Source organism: Canis aureus, unplaced genomic scaffold, assembly GCF_053574225.1.
Source record: "Canis aureus isolate CA01 unplaced genomic scaffold, VMU_Caureus_v.1.0 NW_027326405.1_RagTag, whole genome shotgun sequence".
Taxonomy (NCBI): Eukaryota; Metazoa; Chordata; class Mammalia; order Carnivora; family Canidae; genus Canis; species Canis aureus.
In genome coordinates, this window is record NW_027554410.1 from 340,296 (window position 1) to 360,811 (window position 20,516).

At 36.4% G+C, this 20,516-nt stretch overlaps 1 long non-coding RNA gene across 1 annotated transcript; it reads right to left on the minus strand.

The window, feature by feature from the left end:
* Nucleotides 1–1,527: 1,527 nt before the first annotated feature.
* LOC144309452 (uncharacterized) lies at nt 1,528–18,588 on the minus strand. Its single transcript, XR_013375447.1, has 3 exons — nt 17,889–18,588; nt 6,042–6,229; nt 1,528–4,183 (listed from the first exon to the last, which is right to left on the minus strand). It is a non-coding gene; the product is annotated as an uncharacterized LOC144309452 (long non-coding RNA).
* Nucleotides 18,589–20,516: the final 1,928 nt, after the last annotated feature.

Sequence of the window (20,516 nt, forward strand, 5' to 3'; positions counted from 1 at the left end):
GTGAGGGGACCAAGAGACACAAACTTCAATTATAAAATAAGTCGTGGGGATGAACAATATAGCATAGAGACTACAGTCAATAATATCTTAAGAACTTTTTTAAAAAAGATTTTATCCATTCATTCATGAAAGTCACAGAGGCAGAGACATAGGCAGAAGGAGACACAGGATCCCTGGGGGGGAACCCAATGCAGGACTCGATCCCAGGACCTCGCGATCACGACCCAAGCCAAAAACCGATAGATGCTCAACCACTGAGCCACCTAGGTGCCCCTTATTTTAAGAACTTTTTCAATAGCTGATTAAAAAGAACAAATATTTCTAGTAAAAAAAAAAGAACTTTTTATGATGACAGGTGGTAACTACACTTATTTTAGTGAGCATTTTTTAATATACAGAAGTTTTGCATTATTATGTTGTACACTTGAGACTGATATAATATTGTATATCAACTGTTTCAATTTTTTAAAAGAATATTTGGATATTATCAGGCATTTTTCAATACCAAATTATCATTTCTAAAAATTTATGACACTGAATAAACTCCAAGAAAATAAATTATGGTATGGTTTCTATATGAGTCTATAAAGGTGACACTGAAGTCTATTTCATTTTGATTACATATTGCTGATTACCTGCAGTTGCAACGAATTCAGTGCAAAAGACAGTGAATGTAAAGTTCATCATACCACATGTTAGAATTTGATGAATAGGTCGGGAATAAAGAATAGTGATCTATGGTAAAAGCAATGATAATAGAAAAACAGTAATAAATAGAATTAAACCCTACATTACTTTCCCTCTTTATCAGTGTCTAAAATAAACATTAACTCATTTGTTTTAAGTTAATGGAACACAAATCCAACCATTAGGTTTTATGAACAAGAAAAAGATGTGACTCTTGATTATTCTTATCCAAATTTTGTGAAAAGATAGAGTAGCTAAGGGGGAAAAAGGAGTCAAGAAGAAAAAGGAAAACATTTAAGCTGGTATTTAGAGATATTTGGAGTACTCAAGCATGTGTCCAAAATCTATATGGGGACACCAATTTAAAAGATACTGCAAATTCTATTATAAATACCTCTCTAAATGTCAACACCACTGCAAAGGAAAGTAACAGTAACAATGAATTCAAATTATGATGAAAGGATTAGAGGATAAACACCAGATGAAGTTTTCCAAATTATCTAAATGGTTGTACATTTTGTATTCATGGTTTAGCAGACTGCTTCCTTTTTTCCTGCATAGCATGGGAAGGAGATTACAATGATAAAAAATAAGAATTATAGAGCTCTCATTCCATGATTAGGATAGGTGAATGACAAAAATAAAACAAGAAAACATGGAAATCTAATGCTATAATTAGGACAATTCTACACTTATTTTAATATTTTGTTACCTTAAATAAAAGTATGAAATATAAGGGACAATAATCTGAGATTAGGAAAAAATTCTTAGGAATATTCTCATAAGAGATAGCACAATAGAGTAATTTAAAAGATAAAGACAAAACTGGAGGAGCCAGACTCAGAATAAATTACCCATTTGTTAAAGTGAAATTGTAATCTTATCTTTAAAATGATGAATTCCTAAAATAACTATACAAAAGGCAGCAATCAATAATCCTAACTTTCATAAGAATAACAAGAAAATACTCCCCATCATCTTCCAAGTGGTCCTTAATAATACCTTTAAGAATCTACAACCCGTCTATAAGGTAAGTTAACGTAAATTTAGGTAACAATGATGGCTCCTGATAAACACAAGTAATTCATTACCTTAAAAAGCAGTAGAGCCTGGTAACTCAGAAAATTTACATATATTATGAATGACAGATGCATAGGAAGTTAAACTTTTTAAGACTTGAAGTATGGCAGACAAACACTCTCTCCCATAAAACCTGCTTGGCTTGGCATTACTTTTGGAAGCTGAATACCATGCTGGTAGAGCTGCAGGTATAACAATGTACGGTAAATCTTATGCTTCTTGTACTTTATGATTATGTCATAAAGAATATTTCTTACAACCATAGTAACCTGACTATATTTAGAGTGCAAAAATAACATATTCTATCAAAATCAACATTAAAAATCAACACTGGAATCCAAAAATTCCAGGTCTAGCAGCAAATTTCCTGAGATAAGTCATACTAGCTCTTTTTTCCCTAAACCTTACTAAGTTATATTCGTACATGTGTGTGTGTACATATTCTTTTCACCACTATGTTGAAGACTCAAGTTTTACAACTTTGTTGAACATCTTCAGAATTACTATAGTAGCAAAATAAGAATATTTCTCCTTTTCGTGCAATTATAAAGAATCCAGAACTCTTATTATATGTTGGCAGTAGTAAGCATGTTAGAAATAAACGTATGTTACCTTTAACCAAAACCTATATATAGATTGTAGTTTACAAATACAAAATATTTAGCAATACAGAATTTATTTAAAGGTGTCAGAGTTCTGTGAGGTTACTTCAATTCATGTCTATATAAATATCAATTGATCACAGGTGATGACAGCCGGGGCAAAGCAAGAAGAATGATGAAAATAGACCATGATAACTAGCTACACAATGAATGAAACCAAGAAATCTAAAGATTTCTTAGAGGGTGGATTTTGATTGGTTTATTATGGGAGAGTTAGAAGTCAACAGTCTTAGGATGAAATCTGAATAATCAGGAAGTCTACTTGGAACTTACATTCAGAGATGTTTCTAGGTGGTAGAGCCAATATGAGAAATCTAGCACTCACCATGATAAAATCATTAAAGAGAAGTCCAGAAAAATCTGCAACTTTGCAAAATGAAATAAAATCTTGCTGGTGCAAACAAACAAAAACCCAAATAAGTTAATCTCCTTACCGTTTAATCAACTTTGCATTTGACTATAACAAATACTTTGTTCTATTGCTCACGTTATTTTTCTGTTTTGTGATTATAAAAATCATTTGATAAAAATACAGGAAGTTGGTAAGGGTCAGAATTCAAGTCTATTGTTTTCATGAAGAATATCTGGGGGGCAGCCCCAGTGGCTCAGCGGTTTAGCGCTGCCTTCAGTCTAGGGTGTGATCCTGGAGACCTAGGATCAAGTCCCAAGTCAGGCTCCCTGCATGGAGCTTGCTTCTCCCTCTGCCTGTGTCTCTGCCTCTCTCTCTCTCTGTGTCTCTCATGAATATCTGGGAAATTATTAGAAGCCCTTCTCAGCCACAAATATTCAAAATGATTCCCAATACGCTGGCTATACCACTGCAAAAGATTTAAAAATAAAAAGATATCCTAGGCACCAAAGAACTCATGGCCAAGGATCTAGTCTCAGCTTCTAAGAGAGATGAAGATGTTAAGACCTAAATAAAAATCAAGAAATGGTAACAAATAGCATCCAGATGACAAGAATATTTCGAGGCATATGTGGCTTTCTAAAGATACTAAGTTGTAGATGAGCAAAAATTAGATGTTTAATATCAATAGTAAACTAGATTCTTGTATGCTTTAAGTCAGTGGACATGATCAGTTTTACTATCTATTGTTGAAGTGACTGTAGAAATGACAGCTATACCTCTGACACATGAGTCATGAAAAAATAATGACCAGGTTACCTCGAAGAATATAAAGAAGGCAACTTTTTGGAGTTTGTCACAGAAGTGTCTAAGAAAATACTGAACAATATGAATTATTTCAGGTACAGAATTATCAAGTCCCTTTTTACTTCCTGTCACAACGTTTTTCAAAGAATTAATGATAAATGTGCTTATATCTAGTCTTTTAACCTCCCTACACTTCTGGTGTTTAGGGTTCTGTATTTTATGAGAGTTAAGGCTGGGTTGTCCAATAACAAATAATTTAATAACCAAGTATAACACCTAGGCATCTAGAGCCTGAACTGAGGGAACAGTTCTTGTTCTTTATACATTCTTGTTTTATATATATATGTATATATTTTATATGTAGAGCTATATCTCTACAGTAAGAAGCTTTGCTGAAAAAGGAGAATAGATGATATTGTTTAGTTTTATAAAGATCTTGAGACAACCATATCATGTGTGTACTCTGTAGGCATCCAAGCAGCCATATAATTAACACAAATATCCTCAATGCATGGAGAAGAACCTTAGAATTCATTTGATCCAGCCTCCCATCCAATGTAGGATTCTCCTCAGTTTCTTAAAAATACAACATCGAGCACTAAAAAAAAAAAACAAACAAACAAAAAAAAACAACATCAATTTATTGTGTAGTATCCTTTCCCCAACTATGCGGGGTATTCCTTCCTTCATCTCTGTGCCCACTATGACTATATATAAAAGAAGAGGGGGTTGAGACAAGATCTCACATATTTCTTCTAACTCACTGATTCTCATAAATATTTTGTTTGTTGTAATCTACTGAGCCTAAATATTATGTATGCCCTTAGGATTATACATTTTTTTCATACAGATGTTAAAGAAATACATACTCTTAAACCATAAAAATAAAAATTCATAGACTTTTTTTGTACTGGGAAAGTTTTTTCAAAAGCATCTATTATGTTATACTTAATAAGTATATGTAGTCATCTAGAAGAGAGATTTCTTCATATATTATTCTGAATGACTCCTTGCCAACAGGTGATAATGCCTTGGGGTTTCCTGATATATGCTGTGATCACTGGAATATTGCACTGCTACTAGAATTCTGATCTATGTGGTTTTTTTTTCTTAAAGTTGTTATTCAGTAAGGTCTCAAGTACAACACACTTCTCAGATGTTACTCTAGTTTATGCTCTGTTTTATAGCTGCTGGTAGGAGCATATGCATGCATTTGCAAACAAGGCTTGCATCATTGGGATGTAGATGTGACTTAAGCTTCAGTCAGTTTTAGTAAGTAATCAAGAAAGGCTATATTAATTTAATTTAATCTTAATGAAAATGAGAAATTACAAAGAATTTGTAAATTTAATTGGAGAAACAAGGGAGAAGGTTAAAAAGAGGTAAGGTTCTCTGAGGCTTAGTATAAGTTGTGTGTTTGACAAAGGGTCACCTATGTGGGATATGAATTAGAATCAGTAGTTATGAATGGAAAGACTGGTGAAAAAACTCAGTATAATTTGCTGAAGATAAACATACTTGTCAGCCATGTTCTAAGGCTTAATCATTTTTATTACTACTTCTATTTTGTCAATGGTAGTTAGGTACCAACTTGACACAAAACGAATTCTGTCTTCCAGATGTCGTTTTACTGGAGGTCTGAAGAACAGACCATGCTATCCTCTCTTTGTGGTATGTAGTATATGCAGCCATAATCTTCAAAATCACTATATCATAAATTTCTATCTACTTTAATATTCATTTTCACTTTGAGGTCCTTTTGACCATTTGATGACTTTCAGATCGCAATTCCTTTTAATACCTATTCTGCTTTATTGTTTTTCTCCTAATGCAGTAGTAGTTTCTATTTTAGAGGGGTAGAATCTCATCTTGTCTCCACTCCACATGTCTAAGTTCTCTGCATACTTTTATATTGCTTTGCTGCCCTTACTGCTATTTGCAATTTAATATAATCTGTGAATTTCATTAATATGCTTTTTCCTCTCTTTTCTACATCATTAATGCAGCACCTAGGTAAGACAGGACGTAACACTGATCCTTGCAGCACCTAGACATATTCGCCAATTTGATACATTTCCTTTTATGCTTTATCAATATTTTTTATGGTTCTCCAGCCAGGTTTGAATACATCTGACTCTGTTTATATCCAGGACAACTTGAATTAATTGTGCACAGATGTCATGAGACACTGCATCACGGCTTCACTAATTTGAGAAATACTACATCCCCTATATTTTTTCACTTACTAATATATCTACAAAACTCACATTTTCAGATTAGCTTAATATTTATGATTCTAACAATCTATATTTAGTTCTCTTTTAATACTCGTGCCATTATTTCATAGAGATAGATGATCTTCATTCTTTGAACACTCCTTTATTAAACTTTTAATTTTGTAACAATTTGAGATTTACAGAGAAGTTACAAAGATAGTAGAGTCAGTTCCCTCTTACCTTTTCCCCAGCTTTCCCTAATATTATCTTTAAAAATCACGGTAGAGTGACACCTGGGTGGCTCAGCAGTTGAGCGTCTACCTTCGGCTCAGGGCATGATCCTGGGGTCTGGGATGGAGTACCGTATCAGGCTTCCTGTGTGTCTGCCTCTCTCTCTCTCCGTCTCTCTCATAAATAAATAAATTAATCTTAAAAAAAAAAAAAAACCATGGTACATTTGTCAAAACTAAGAAGTTAACATTGATATAACACTATTAACTACAGATTTCATTCACATTCCACCCATGTCTGTCCAGTGATCTTTTTCTGTGCAAGGATCTAGGATACCACATTGCATTTAGTAGTTATGTTTCCTTAGTCTCGAATGATCTGTGACAATTTCTCAGTCTTCCCTTGTTTTTTATTCCATTGACACTTATGAAGCATGCTGGTCAGATATTTAGTAAAATGTCCCTCAATCTGGGTTTGTTGGACATTTTATTGTAATAAGACAGGGGTTATGTTTTCTGGAGAAGACTCCTACAAAGGCAAGATATCCTTCTCACTGTATCATACTAGGAGTATATGGTATTAGCAGTATTTATCACTGGTGATGCTAACTTTGATAACTTGGTTAAGGTGGTGTCTGCTAGATTTCTTCACAGCAAGTTAGAAATTTTCCCTTTCCATACTCTTCTATGCATTCTCAGTGGGGGGGTATTATAACATCCTCAAGGAAGTAAAAACTCATTCCTGCAGGCAAAAAAAATTTAACTCTTTTCATGCATAAAATAGTGGATATATAAATAGTACATAAAGAGATATACAGTGTATTTATGGTAATAAAATTTCACCTGGGTGAGGGGGGCATTATGAAAAAATGTCTAAAAAGGTTCCTGTGTCTGTGTGGAGTCGGGGATGGTTTTTTAAAGGAGGAGGCTGGGGATCCCTGGGTGGCTCAGTGGTTTGGCGCCTGCCTTTGGCCCAGGGCGTGATCCTGGAGACCCGGAATCAAGTCCCGCGTCGGGCTCCTGGAATGGAGCCTGCTTCTCCCTCTGCCTGTGTCTCTGCCTCTCTCTTTCTGTCTCTATGTCTATCATGAATGAATGAATGAATGAATGAATAAGTAAATAAATAAATCTTTAAAAAAATAATAAAATAAAGGGGGAGGCTGCTGGTAGATACTTCCCTATTCATTGGAAGCAATGAACCCCACATTGGAAGGGAGTAGAATTAAGCCCTAGCTCCTAAAAAGGAGAGAGTATATACACACATTATTTGGAATTTTTCTGTAAGGATATTTCTTTTCCTGTAAGTCATCATTTTGGTCCATTTTCTGTCAGTAGTATGTCAGGTCTGTGTTTCTGTAATGGTTTAGGTCTTCTAACAAGCATATCCAAATAGGATTAGGTAAGCAAAAGATTTGGGGATTTGCTTATAATAGGTGATGAGAAGGGAGCAAAGGAAGGTAAGAGAGCCTCCAGGCTGTGAAGGAAAAAGGGAAGAAGGAGGCCAGGTGGGAAGAGCATCAGACTGCAGCACAGTTCTAAGTAAGTTTTGGCTCAGTCAGTGGGAAGTCCTTGAGTCAAAGTATGCCAGTAAAGGAGTCCTGCATCTAATTGGAAAGGACCCGCTTTACAACACCCATATACAGTCATTGTCTGGAAGGATCACTTGGGAATCCTGGCCTTGGCATGAATTTGAGATTGGGTCTAAAAGGCAGATGGGGTCATCAGTCATTTATGTTTCCCATAGCAGGAAATCTAAGCACTACATTTTCATGCCCATCACATTCCTTACTTTTATACAGTTGTATTAAAAGTCCAGAACTTATTTTTGAAATAATATTACCTAATTCTTTCCACATTCTAAGAAGTATGTTTTTATTTTTTGTTTTTCAAAACATAGCTGCATACAACACAGTAAGCAGCAATTTCTTAGAAAATATACCCTTATCAAAATATCAATAGCATTTTTCACAGAACTAAAAAATTATCCTAAATTTGTATGGAACCGGGCAGCCCCAGTGGCGCAGCGGTTTAGCGCCGCCTGCAGCCCAGGGTGTGATCCTGAAGACCCTGGATCGAGTCCCACGTCAGGCTCCCTGCATGGAGCCTGCTTCTCTCTCTGCCTGTGTCTCTGTCCCTCTCTCTCTCTCTCTCTCTCTCTCTCTGTCTTTCATGATAAATAAATAAAATCTTAAAAAAAATGTAAAAAAACCCTAAATTTGTATGGAACCACCCAAGACCCCGAATAGCCAAAGCAATATTGAAAAAGAACAAAATTGGAGATATCACAATCCCAGATTTTAAGAGATACTACAAAGCTGTAATAACCAAAATGGTATGGTATTGGCACAAAAATAGATACACAGTTCGATAGAACAGAGAGCCCAGAAATAATCCCACAATTATATGGCCAGTTAATCTTTGACAAAGGAGATAAGAATATGTAATGGGAAAAAGACAGTCTCTTCAACAAATGGTGTTGGTAAAACTGGACAGCTATCTGCAAAACAATGAATGTGGACTGCTTCCTTATACTATACACAAACTTAATTCAAAATATATTAAAGACCTAAATGTAAGACAGGAAATCAGTAAAATCCTAGAAGAGAACAAAGCCAGAAACTTCTCTGACATCAGCCAGACAACTTTTTCTTAGATATGTCTCCTAAGGGAAGGGAAATAAAACAAAAATAAACTATTGGGACTACATCAAAATAAAAAGCTTCTAACACAGCAAAGGAAGGTCAACAAACTAAAAGACATCTACTGAATGGGAGAATATATTTGCAAATGATATATCCAATAAAGGGTTAGTATCCAAAATATATACAGAACTTCTACAACTCAGCACCAAAAATAAACCAATTAATAATGGGCTAAAGACTTGAATAAATATTTCTTCAGAGAAGACACAGAGATGACCAACATACACATGAAAAGATGCTCAACATCATTCATCAACAGGAAAATGCAAATCAAAACCACAATGAGGTATCATCACACACCTGTCAGAATGGCTACAAAAAAAAATACTAGAAACGAGTGTTGGTCAAGTTGCAGAGAAAAAGGAACCCTTGTGCACTGTTGGTAGGAATGCAAACTGGAGCAGCTCAAATGGAAAACAGTATGGAGGGTCCTCAAAAAATTCAAAATAGATTTACCTTGTGATCCAGTAATTCCATTACCAGGTATTTACCCCCAAAATAAGAAAACATCAATTGGAAAAGATACATGTACCCCTAGGTTTACTGCAACATTATTTACAAGAGTCAAATTATGGAGCCCAAGTTTCTAATAATATATGAATGAGTTAAAAAGATGTGGTATATACACACACACACACACACACACACACACAAAATGGAATATTACTAAGCCATAAAATAGAATGAAATCCTTCTATTTACAACAACATGGATGGATCTAAAAGGTATAATGGCAAGTGTAATAAGCTAGTCAGAGAAAGACCAATACTATATGATTTCCCTCACATGTGGAATATAAGAAACAAACAAGCAAAGAAAAAAGGAACAAAAAAACAGACTCTTAACTATAGGGAACTGATGGCACCAGAGGGGAGGTGGGTACAAGGATGGGTGAAATAAGAGTACACTTATGATGAGCACTGGGTAATGTATAGAATTACAGTGGAATTAAAAGTAATAATTTTTTTAATTAAAAAAAGAAAATAAAGGAAATCCTCACACGTGCTCCAACAAAGATGAACCTTGAGGACATAATGCTAAATGAAATAGGCCAGTCACAAAAAGACAAATACTGTATGGGTTCTATACACAAGGTACCTACAGTAGTCAAATTCATGGAGACAGAAAGCAGAAATGTCAGGTACTTGTGGGAAAGGGAATGGGGAACTGTGGCTTAATTGGTATAGAGTTTCAATATTGCAAGATGAAAAGAGATCTAGGGATTAGTTGCAGAACAATGTCAATGTACTTAACACTACTGAAATACAAACTTAAAAAGATGATTAAGATGGTAAGTTTTATGTTATTTTACCACAATTTTTTAAAAGTCAGTTAATTGTTTAGAGCAAAAATAGCAATATGTATTTTTGAGCTTATAGAAAGTATAGATGTAAAAATAATGACAAAATTAGTACAAAGAATGAGAGGGAAGTATATAAAATTACATTGCTGTAAGGGAAGTTATAAGTGAAGTAGTATAACACTAATCCAAGGTAGACTGTGATAATTTAAGTACGTATATTTCATTTCTAAAGGATCCTATTAAATTACAACACAAGTATATATGACCAAGCAGACAAATGAGGAGATAGAATAGAAACCGAAAAAATACTCGATTAACCTAAAAGAACATAGGAGAAGAGGAATGAAAGAACAGAGAATACAGGGGACATATAGAAAACAAGTATCAAGATGACAGAGTTAAATTCAACCACATCAGTAATTAAATTTAACTTAAACACACCAATTTAAAAATATTCTTACAAAATACATTGACAAATATTAACAGCCTTATTTACGAAACCTTTTTATTTTTTTTAAGAAACCTTTCTAAAAATAGGATTTTAACATGAAAATTTATATATCGATATAATGGCTCATTCTTCATATAGTTATGATTTTACCGTATGTCATGGTTATTTATAAATATATATGTTCTATTAGTTGCCTGTATTACAGATATTTAAAAAATGCTTCTAATGAGACATACTATAACATTTCTCTATGACAAAAAGGAGATGGTACAAAATCAAGAAAATTTCTACTAAGTGAGTTATTTTTAGGGGGATTTTTCTTCTTCAATGAATTTCATTCTAAACCATGTCTTGCTGTTTTCTTCAATTGTTTCTATGGTCTCTATTTTTTTTTTTTTAAGATTTATTCATTTATTCAACAGAGAGAGAGGGAGTACGGGTGTTTGTAAGCAGGTGAAGCAGCAGGCAAAGGGAGAGGGACAAATAGGTCCCCCTCTGAGCCGAAAGCCCAACGTGGGGGTCGATCTCAAGATCCAGAGATCATGACCTGAGCCGACGGCATAGGTGTAACCAACTGAGCCATGTATGCAGGCGCCCCTGTATCTTTTCAGTTTTATAGATTTTACAGAAATAGAAACTAAAAAAATATTTCAATATCTTGTTTCTTTTTTTTCTTGCCATGCCAGAATGCTATTTATTTATTATTTTTTTATTGGAGTTCAATTTCTTAAGTTTCTTAATAAAATTATTTACATATCAAGCAAAGTTCATAGTAGCAAACAGATTTTTTTTTTAAGATTTATTTATTCATGAGAGACACAGGGAGAGCATAGAGAGAGGCAGAGACCTAAGCAGAGGATTTGATCCCAGGGCTTGATCCCAGTCACAGGATTTGATCCCAGGACTCTGAGATCACAACCTGAGCCAAAGGCAGATGCTCAACCCCTGAGCAACCCAGGTGCCCTCAAACAGATTTTTTTATATGGAAATATCTAAATGTGAGACAGGAATCCATCAAAATCCTAGAGAACACAGGCAGCAACCTCTTCTACTTCAGCTGCAGATGAACTTCTTGCTAAACACATCTCCAAAGGCAAGAGAAACAAAAGCAAAAATGAAATACGGGACTTCATCAAGATAAAAAGCTTTTGCACAGCAAAGGAAATAGCAAAACTAAAAGGCAACCCACAGAATAGGAGAAGATATTTGCAGACATTTCTGATAAAGGGTTAGTATCCAAAATCTATGAAGAACTTACCAAACTCAACACTCAAAAAAACAAAAAAATCCAGTAAAGAAATGGACAGAAAACATGAACATATATCCAAAGAAGACATTACATACAAATGTCTAACAGACACATGAAAAAATGCTCAACATCACTAGGCATCAAGGAAATACAAATCAAAACCACATGAAATACCATCTCACACTGGTCAGAAAGGCTAAATGAACAACTCCGGAAACAAGAGATGTTGGTGAGGATGTGGAGAAAGGAGAACCCTCTTAAGCTATTGGTGGGAATGCAAACGGGTACATTCTGGAAAACAGTATAGAGGTTCCTCAAAAAGTTAAAAATAGAGTTACCTTCCAACTCAGTAATTGCACTAGTAGGTATTTATCCAAAGAATACAAACATAGTGATTTGAAAGGGCACATGCACCCCAGTGCTGATAGCAGCAATGTCCATAATAACCAAACTATGGAAAGAGCCCAGATGTCTACTGGCAGATAAATGGATAAAGAAGATGTGATATATACATACATACATACATTCACATAATGGAATATTACTCAGCCATCAAAAAGAATGAAATCTTGGCATTTGCAATGTGGATGGAACTAGCGTGTATTACGCTAAGTGAAATAACTCAGAAAAAGACAAATACCATATGATTTCATTCATATGTGGAATTTAAGAAACAAAACAGATGACCATAGGGGAAAGGAAGGAAAAATAAGACTAAAACAGAGAGGAAGGCAAACCATAAGAGACTCTTAACTATAGGAAACACAACTGAGGGTTACTGGAGGGGAAGTGGTTGGGGGGCTGGGATAATTGGGTGATAGGCATTAAGGAGGGCACTTGATATAATGAGGACTAGGTGTTACAATCAACTAATGAATCACTAAATTCTACCCCTAAAGCTCATAATATACTGTATGCTAACTAGAATTAATTTATATAAAAAGTTTGAAAAAAAATCTATGTTATCCTAATGATGCATGTTTACTTTTAGTATTATCATGGCCCTTTTATTTCTTTATTTCATTTGATCCTGCTCTTAAGAATTATTTTTTATTGTTACAAAAAATGGAAATCTCTAACAGATTTTAAGTATCTTCCTCAGTTACCTCTTTCACATAATGACAATCTCATTTCTTTTCTCCAGTTTCATTGAGATATAATTGGTATACACCACTGTACAAGTTTAGGGTGTACAACATAATTGTCTGACCTACATATATTGTGAAAAGATTACCATAATGTTTAGTTCTCATCTATCATCTTATATAGATACAATAAGCAAAAAACAAAAAAGTTCCTTGTGATGAGAAGTCTTAGGATTTACACTCTTAACTTCACATGTATCATATAGCAATGCAAACTATAATCAACATAAAAGGTACATTACATCCCTATTACTATTTATCTACCATTAGAAGTTTGTACTTCCCCTACCGGGGTACCTCCCCTCCCCCGCCTCTCATAACAACAAACCTGACCTCTTTTTTGAGCTTTGTTTTTACACTCCACATGTGAGATCATACAGTATCTGTCACCCTCCAACTTATTTCACATAGCCTAATACCTTCAAGGTCCATCCCTGTTGCTACAAATGGCAGGATTTCCTTGTTTTGCTTTTTTATGGCTAATATTTTACTGTGTGTGTATATCACAGCATTTTTATCCATTCATCTTTTGATGGACACTTAGGTTGTTTCCCTGTCTTGGTTATTGTAAATAATCCTGTGAACATGGGGGTGTAGATATTTTTTTCTTCACATTGTAAATTATGCCTAATCATCCCTAGCTTAAATTTTCTTGCCATCATTTATTTTTCAACTCATACCAACCACACAGTTGTGTAAAACCCCCTCTATTAAAGGGTACCAAATAGATCTTCACGTTCACCCCATAACCCTTGTAGTTCTCATCCACACTCGACGATATATTCTTTATTTAAGACTCTTGGTTTTGGTTTTTCCAAGTGTTCTCTCCACCTTCTCTTTCATATGTTGCCTCCTTCATCTCAAGATCTCTAAGAAAACTAATGCCCCAATTTTCTCCATGACTCTCTTCTTTTTCCTTTCTCTCTCTCTCTCTCTCAGGAATCTTTGTTTTTATCACAAGGGTTTTCCAAATTTTTCTTCACCCTGTACCTTTCCCAGGCTCTCACACTGAATTTCTTCCTGTTAAATAGCTCCATAGATGAACTTCATTTCCCTCTAAACCAAATACCGAGTGTCTATTAATGGCTTATCATCTTCCCTTTCACTCAAGATTTAATCTTTAGATTTTTTTAAACTTCCTTCTTACAATGGTCCACAGATCAATGTGTTCTTAAATTGAGGTCTTAAATTAAAAGATTAAACAACCTAAATAAAAATCATGAGTCAGGGTTGTTAAAAATGCAGATTCAGTGCCTCACCCTGGACTAACTAGGATTTCACAGGAGAGTCGCAACCTGCTTTTTAAACAAACATCCCATCTAAGTCTTAGGCACACTATGTTTGGGAACTAGTGCATTATATCAAGTATCATCTAATTCTGCAGATTCTACCTTTTCAATGTTTCTCATTTGGTTCTCTCCTTTCCTGTGGCCTTTACCCTAGTTTCAGGCTGCTTAATCTTTTAGCTGGACATCAGTAATAGGACTTCCTTGCCTCTAGGATATTTTCCACTCTAATTCATCCTACACACTGGAGTCTTATTAATCTTACTAAGTCACAGCTCTGCTCATATAATGTGACAAGAATTTATTGAGAGCATACTATATACTAGGTGCTCTAGGGCAGGAGGTTCCAAATGGGGCTGATAATCAGAGTCATTAAATGAAAGAAGCCTTTTCAAAATAGATTCTCTATCACCCCTCCAGGCCTATTAAATTAGAATCTCCAGAAATAGAGTTGAGAAGTTTATTTTTAAAAAGTTCCCCCAGGTGACTCTGATACTTTTGGGCAACATGAGATTGGTTAATATAAAGACTAAGACATTCTTGTGTATTTCAGAGTATACTGGGAAAGATGGGAACATATACAAATAGCTACCATATAATACATTGATTAATGCTGTATAACAAGTACCATGGGCCGTAGGAAAGATTAATTCTAACTGCATTAAATACCTTTAATAACACACCTAGCTGGAAGAAATCTTTTCCTCCTCTAATTTCCCACAGTACTTTATCTATAATTCTCTTAAAGTCTCACTTTTATCTTGCACTATAATTATTTTTGTCTATGTTTCATGTCTTCTACAGGATACTTCAGGGAAAAGCTTTGGCTTTAGGAGGGCAAATAATCTGACAGGGAATTTTTTGAGTTCTAGTTTATTTACAGGATAGACCTGTATCAAAATAAATAAACATAAATCATGCATAGTTATACACTTAATAAATAAATAAAATCTCAAAAATAGGATGTCCCCGTAACTCTCGGATATATGAGGCCAAATTTGAGGATTTTAATCACACTACAGCATTCAGTAAAGTTCTTTCAACACAGCAGGTACTCAATACAAAGTTATGTATGAACCAATGGGATTTGGGGAAAAATGCCTTTGGATATAGAAAAACATACTTAATATGTCCAGCATCTATCATAAAAGGTTATAGATTCCAAATGAAATAATATGCTGGTGGTTTTTGCAAACCAATGCCTGTAAGCCAAAACCAGTTAGTCTGTTTGTTTTGTTGGAATAGCCCAGTATTATTAGGGTGTTTGTTTATAAATTTTAATTTAAATGTCTTTCGCTCAGGCAGATATTCTGATTTACCACAGGCTCTACTACTTCCTATTATCTCACATTAATCTGATTACATATTTATGTCTATATAAATGGTCTAAATAGGAGAGTGCTAATCGTGACAGACAACTGCTCCCAACCATTTGTGCTTTTTAATTGTTGCCTATTATGGGCTGGACTGTGTGCAGCCCCCATCAAACCCCCATATTCCTATGTTGAAGTCTTAACCTCCAGCTTCTCAGAATGCAGTCATATTTGAAGACCAGATCTTTAAAGAGGTAAATAAGCTTTAGGATAGTATGAATCGTGTTTTTAATATTTTATTTATTTATTCATGAGAGACACAGAGACATAGGCAGAGGGAGAAGCAGGCTCCTTGCAGGGATCCCGATGTGGGACTCGATCCCAGGACCTGGGATCACGCCCCAAGCCAAAGGCAGATGCTCAACCGCTGAGCCACTCAGGCATCCCTGAATCGTGTTCTTTTAAGAAATTTGGACACAGAAGTTTACATACATATAGGAAAGACCATGCAAAGACCAAGACAGAACATGGCCATCTATATAATCCAAGGAGAGAGGCCTCGGGATGAAATCAACCCTAACAACTTGATCTTGGACTTCCTACACTCTAGAATTTAAGATAATAAAATTCTACTGTTTAAGCCCCCCCAGTCTGTAGTATTTTGTTAAGGGTGTCTGAGCAAACTAATACAGCTACCCAACTATATTTAATATTAATCTTAGGCATTTTTATATCAAAATCATGTTTACCATGTGCAAGTCATTCTGCCAGTACACTGATAAATATCATTCTAAGCATCTTAGAACCTAGTAGATGATGCAAACTATACGTACAATACATTTAATCAACATTAAGAAACATTACAAGATCCAAAGCAAAAATGCCATATAAAGAGCACATTATAATTCTATATGCGGGCTACATCTCAAAAACTTCAAAATTCGACCTAGGTCTTGAAGGATAAGTAAGATTCAGCAAAGCTGTGTGGAAAGGACATCTGGGTGAGAGGAACAGCATACAAAGTCAAATGTCTACTATTTGTAGAAACATTTTTTCCAAGTATAAGTACATCTAACAAGTCCAAGTTTCCTTTCTCAACCCTAAAGTCACTAATCATTTTTAAATTAATGACCAAGTCCTTATAAAATTTAGGCTTTTTTTTCCCTGCCAGATAAATAACAGTCCAAATGACTTTGTTCAGTACAATACTGACATCCAAAGGTCATTCTAGTTCATCTCTAAGATCTCTTGGGCATCTGCTAAGATTTAGTTTTATCTTCAAATGATCTGTGAAGGCAGTTAAGGTGCTCATGGAACATTCTCTTTTGACGTTCTGGCCATTTTTTTTTCATCTCTTGCCTATATATCAAACCTTATCACATTAGAATGGCTCTATAATGCAGGTGGTCTGTGTTTTCTTAAGTGCCTCCTCTTCTGCAGAATGTATTACACAGTTCATTAATGCTTCATACCTAAGCATTCTAATGTATTTAATTTTTTATTTAATGAAATTTCTAACCTACAGGCTGAGGAAGTTATTCAAAAGGTCTCATCCAAGCTACAGGAAAAGTGCTCATTAGCAGGGAGTTTTGAAGATGAAATATTAAGAAAGAGGTTGGAGGGACCTAAAGATAGATAGATCTAAGCCTTCATAAATACTTCCCTGCCCTAATTCTAGAGGAATAAATTCTTCCTGATAGGCAGGGAAGTTTTGGTGAAGTTTTCTACAAGACTTTGGTGACAAGAATTTAACAGTGACTTTTGCTGCTTCTTAAAACATGTGTTTCAAAGCAGCAAGGTCTTTTTAGAAGAATTATGTGTCTTTGAAGAGCCTTATTTCCCCCCTATCATTTCAATGTTTACTTTCATAAGTAAGACTGGAGTGAGACCAATACCGTCCAATGAGATTCACGTTGAACCGAAGGCGCCATACTTAGCACCTAGCTCCAATTATTTTAGATTACAATGATTCTCGGAAAGAAAGGAGACAGCTGAATCGGTTGGATTCCTGGAACGGTTTAGGCTCAAAGCACCTGGCTATTTTACCGTCTGCCTTTAGATTTGTGGGAGATCAGGAACTTAAGTCAGAGAAGCTTTGCGACTGTACAGAAAATTTGAAAATTCAGGTCTTTGTCCATTACCAAGTTAGGGCGGAATTTGGCAGTCAGGAAGAACCAAAATTTTAAATTTAACAGTACGTCGAATGGCGCCCGTGTTTTAAAACTACAAAACGTGTACAGTGAAGTAAAAAAAATCCGCACTCTAAGTTACTGAACTTCCTTTTTTTTTTTCTTTTCTTTCTTTTTTTTTTTCTTTTTAATCACCCGCTCCTCTCCTCGAGTGACGAAGTGGACTAGGGTTTCTATAAACCCTTACTTAACGAGAGGGTAGGGTTACCACACGCTTACCTTAGGGCAACAACTTGCACTTTGTAACTGGACAGGAATATCGTTTGATGACAGAGAAGGGTAAAGGAAACGCAGGCCTGTGGCGGGATCCCACCGCACGCCCACCTTTACTCTCGAGGAACCTGCCTCAGCCCGCCAGCTCCTCCTTCAGCTTGGCAAGGCTGCTTTTCCCGCGGAGTCTCGTCTTCCGGCCACAAGTCACCTTGGCCCGCCCACCCGGAAGCCGTCGTCTTGGCAACAGAGTATCGTCCCGCCCTTATTTCCCTCGCCACGCCCACCGACTTGGGCGTCTGGCGCTGGTCTGGCTTTGATTGGTCGATCTCTGCCTCACTCTACGAGACGTTTGGGGCGGTGCGACTCCAGCCCTCGTATTTGAATTTGTGGCGCGTAGAGTTCGTGAGGTGCTGAAGGGTGGCTGGGCGTCTTCCTGGAGCCCGGTATCTTGTGGTGAGCGACCCTGAGGGGAAAAAATGACAAAAAGGACGGCGGGAGGTGGAGGCGCCCTGAGTCAACGTGGCCGTCTCGAGATGGGAGACTTCAGCCGAGCTGCGTCAGTCGCCTGAGGCAGGACCTCTCTTCGCGTCCTCACAGCCTTTAGGTTCGTCCTCACGTATTCCCTGCGATGTAGACTGCACGTCGGCCCTCGGTCAGTCGCCCCTGAAGGAAGGCTCCTCCTAACGCCACCTTCCCTCTTTCTTCAGTGCCTCTCTCTTCCCCCGCTCCTCCCCCCCCCTCCGCCCCCCCGAAACAACCCTCGAGCTCGGAAGAGCAGACCCCCCTCGCGCCAACTACACTCGATTCCCCACAGCTGTCCTTCATGAGTTATATCCTCGTCCTTCTCCCGTGCAGAATCAGAAACTAGTATCTGCCCTTGACTGTGGAAAAATGTCTCCGCAGCAACTGGTGAGCGGCCCGCGCGCCTCACACACTGAATCCAGACCCTTCCTTATCGAGGATGCTGCTGTCCTCATCTTCCCAAGTGGGATGTAGTCAAGGTCACGTGGAGAGCGCAAGTGAAGCGCGGTTAAAGCACCACGGAAATGTAAGTTACTGTTGTTCGCCCTTGCTGCCTCGGAATGATGAGGGATTCCTCCCCGAAACATGGTTATTTTGTTCTTGGTCAGACCTGTGGATACATGGGTTTCAGTTGTATGTTGGAGTACAAACTCTGAGGCTTGATCTCAAACAAAAGCAACCACTGATTGGAAACCTCTTCACTAAATTTCAGCTTCTTTGTCTGGTATGACATGATTTCCCTCCACTCCCCAATGTATTTAATGTCAAATTGAGATTCAGGACCATTTCAGAAATTTTTAAAGTATAAACATGGACAGCTTTCCCTAACATCTCCTGTCTATGACCTTGAGAATCTTTTCTTTCTAATTTGACAATTTATTTTTTTAAATATTTTATTTATTCATGAGAGACATACAGAGACAGAGAGAGAGAGCGAGAGAGGCAGAGACACAGGCAGAGGGAGAAGCAGGCTCCTTGCAGGGAGCCCAATGGGGGACTCGGTCCTAGAACTCCGGGATCATAACCTGAGCCCAAGGCAAATGCTTAACCGCTGAGCCACCCAGGTGTCCCTAATTTGAAAATATAATGTAATTTTCTATTTCCATGTAATTTCTATTTCTACTATTTATACTTTTCAATGTAATTTCTATTTCTATTCACCTCTAGAACAGAGGTTCTTAACTTTGCGGGGTGGGGTGGGGTTCGTAGTGCCCTCTAAGAATCAAAAATTTGGGGGGTCTTGTGTACAATATAACACACAAAAATTTTAACTCAATTTCAGGGAGTTTTAGAGTCCACTGTGAAGCATGGACATGTATGTAGGGCCCCAGTCCAGTTCTAGAAGTTTATTTCTATATTTTTTTTAAGTAGTAGTAGTTATGCAGCAAAAGCAGGTGTTTTACTTTAAAAATGTTAATGTCGTTTAATTTCTCCGTTATGAGACTTACAGTTCTGAGGGAAGTGGGGATTGAGAAGTCTGAAGTAGTTGAATTAGTAGCAAAAATTTTTAAAGGAGCACTAATTTAAGAATTTTACAGAAGTCAATGAAGTGCTTCTTAAAGTCATAAGAGTCTCCACAGATGAGGGTAGTATATGGGCACACAGGCATACAAGAAATAAGTTGACAAGATTTTATATCCAGTCTTTTTGAATTAACATAAAAAGGAGGAAAATTCTTGATCAACTTCAGGAGTTAAAATAATTTACGTGCCTTAATTTTTTGGATGGTTTATATTGAAGTAATTTTTATTGTGAAATTCTACCAACATGTCTGTTTTCCATCGTCTTCTGAACTATTTCAAGCATTGCTTTTTCACGTTAGAACTTCAGTTGAGGGATGTCTGGGTGGCTTAGAGATTTGAGCATCTGCCTTCAGCTCAGGGAATGATCCCGGAGTTCCGGGATCGAGTACCGTGTTCAGCACCTTGCATGGTGGCTGCTGCTTCTCCTGTCTCTGCCTCACTCTCTCTATCATGAATAAGTAAATAAAATCTTAAAAAAAAAATTCAGTTCACCTGAAATTTAATTTTGTGTTTGCGAAGAATGGCTTTAACTAAGTTTTTTTTGTTTTGTTTTTTGTTTGTTTGTTTAATTGCTGTTTTGTAAACTGTG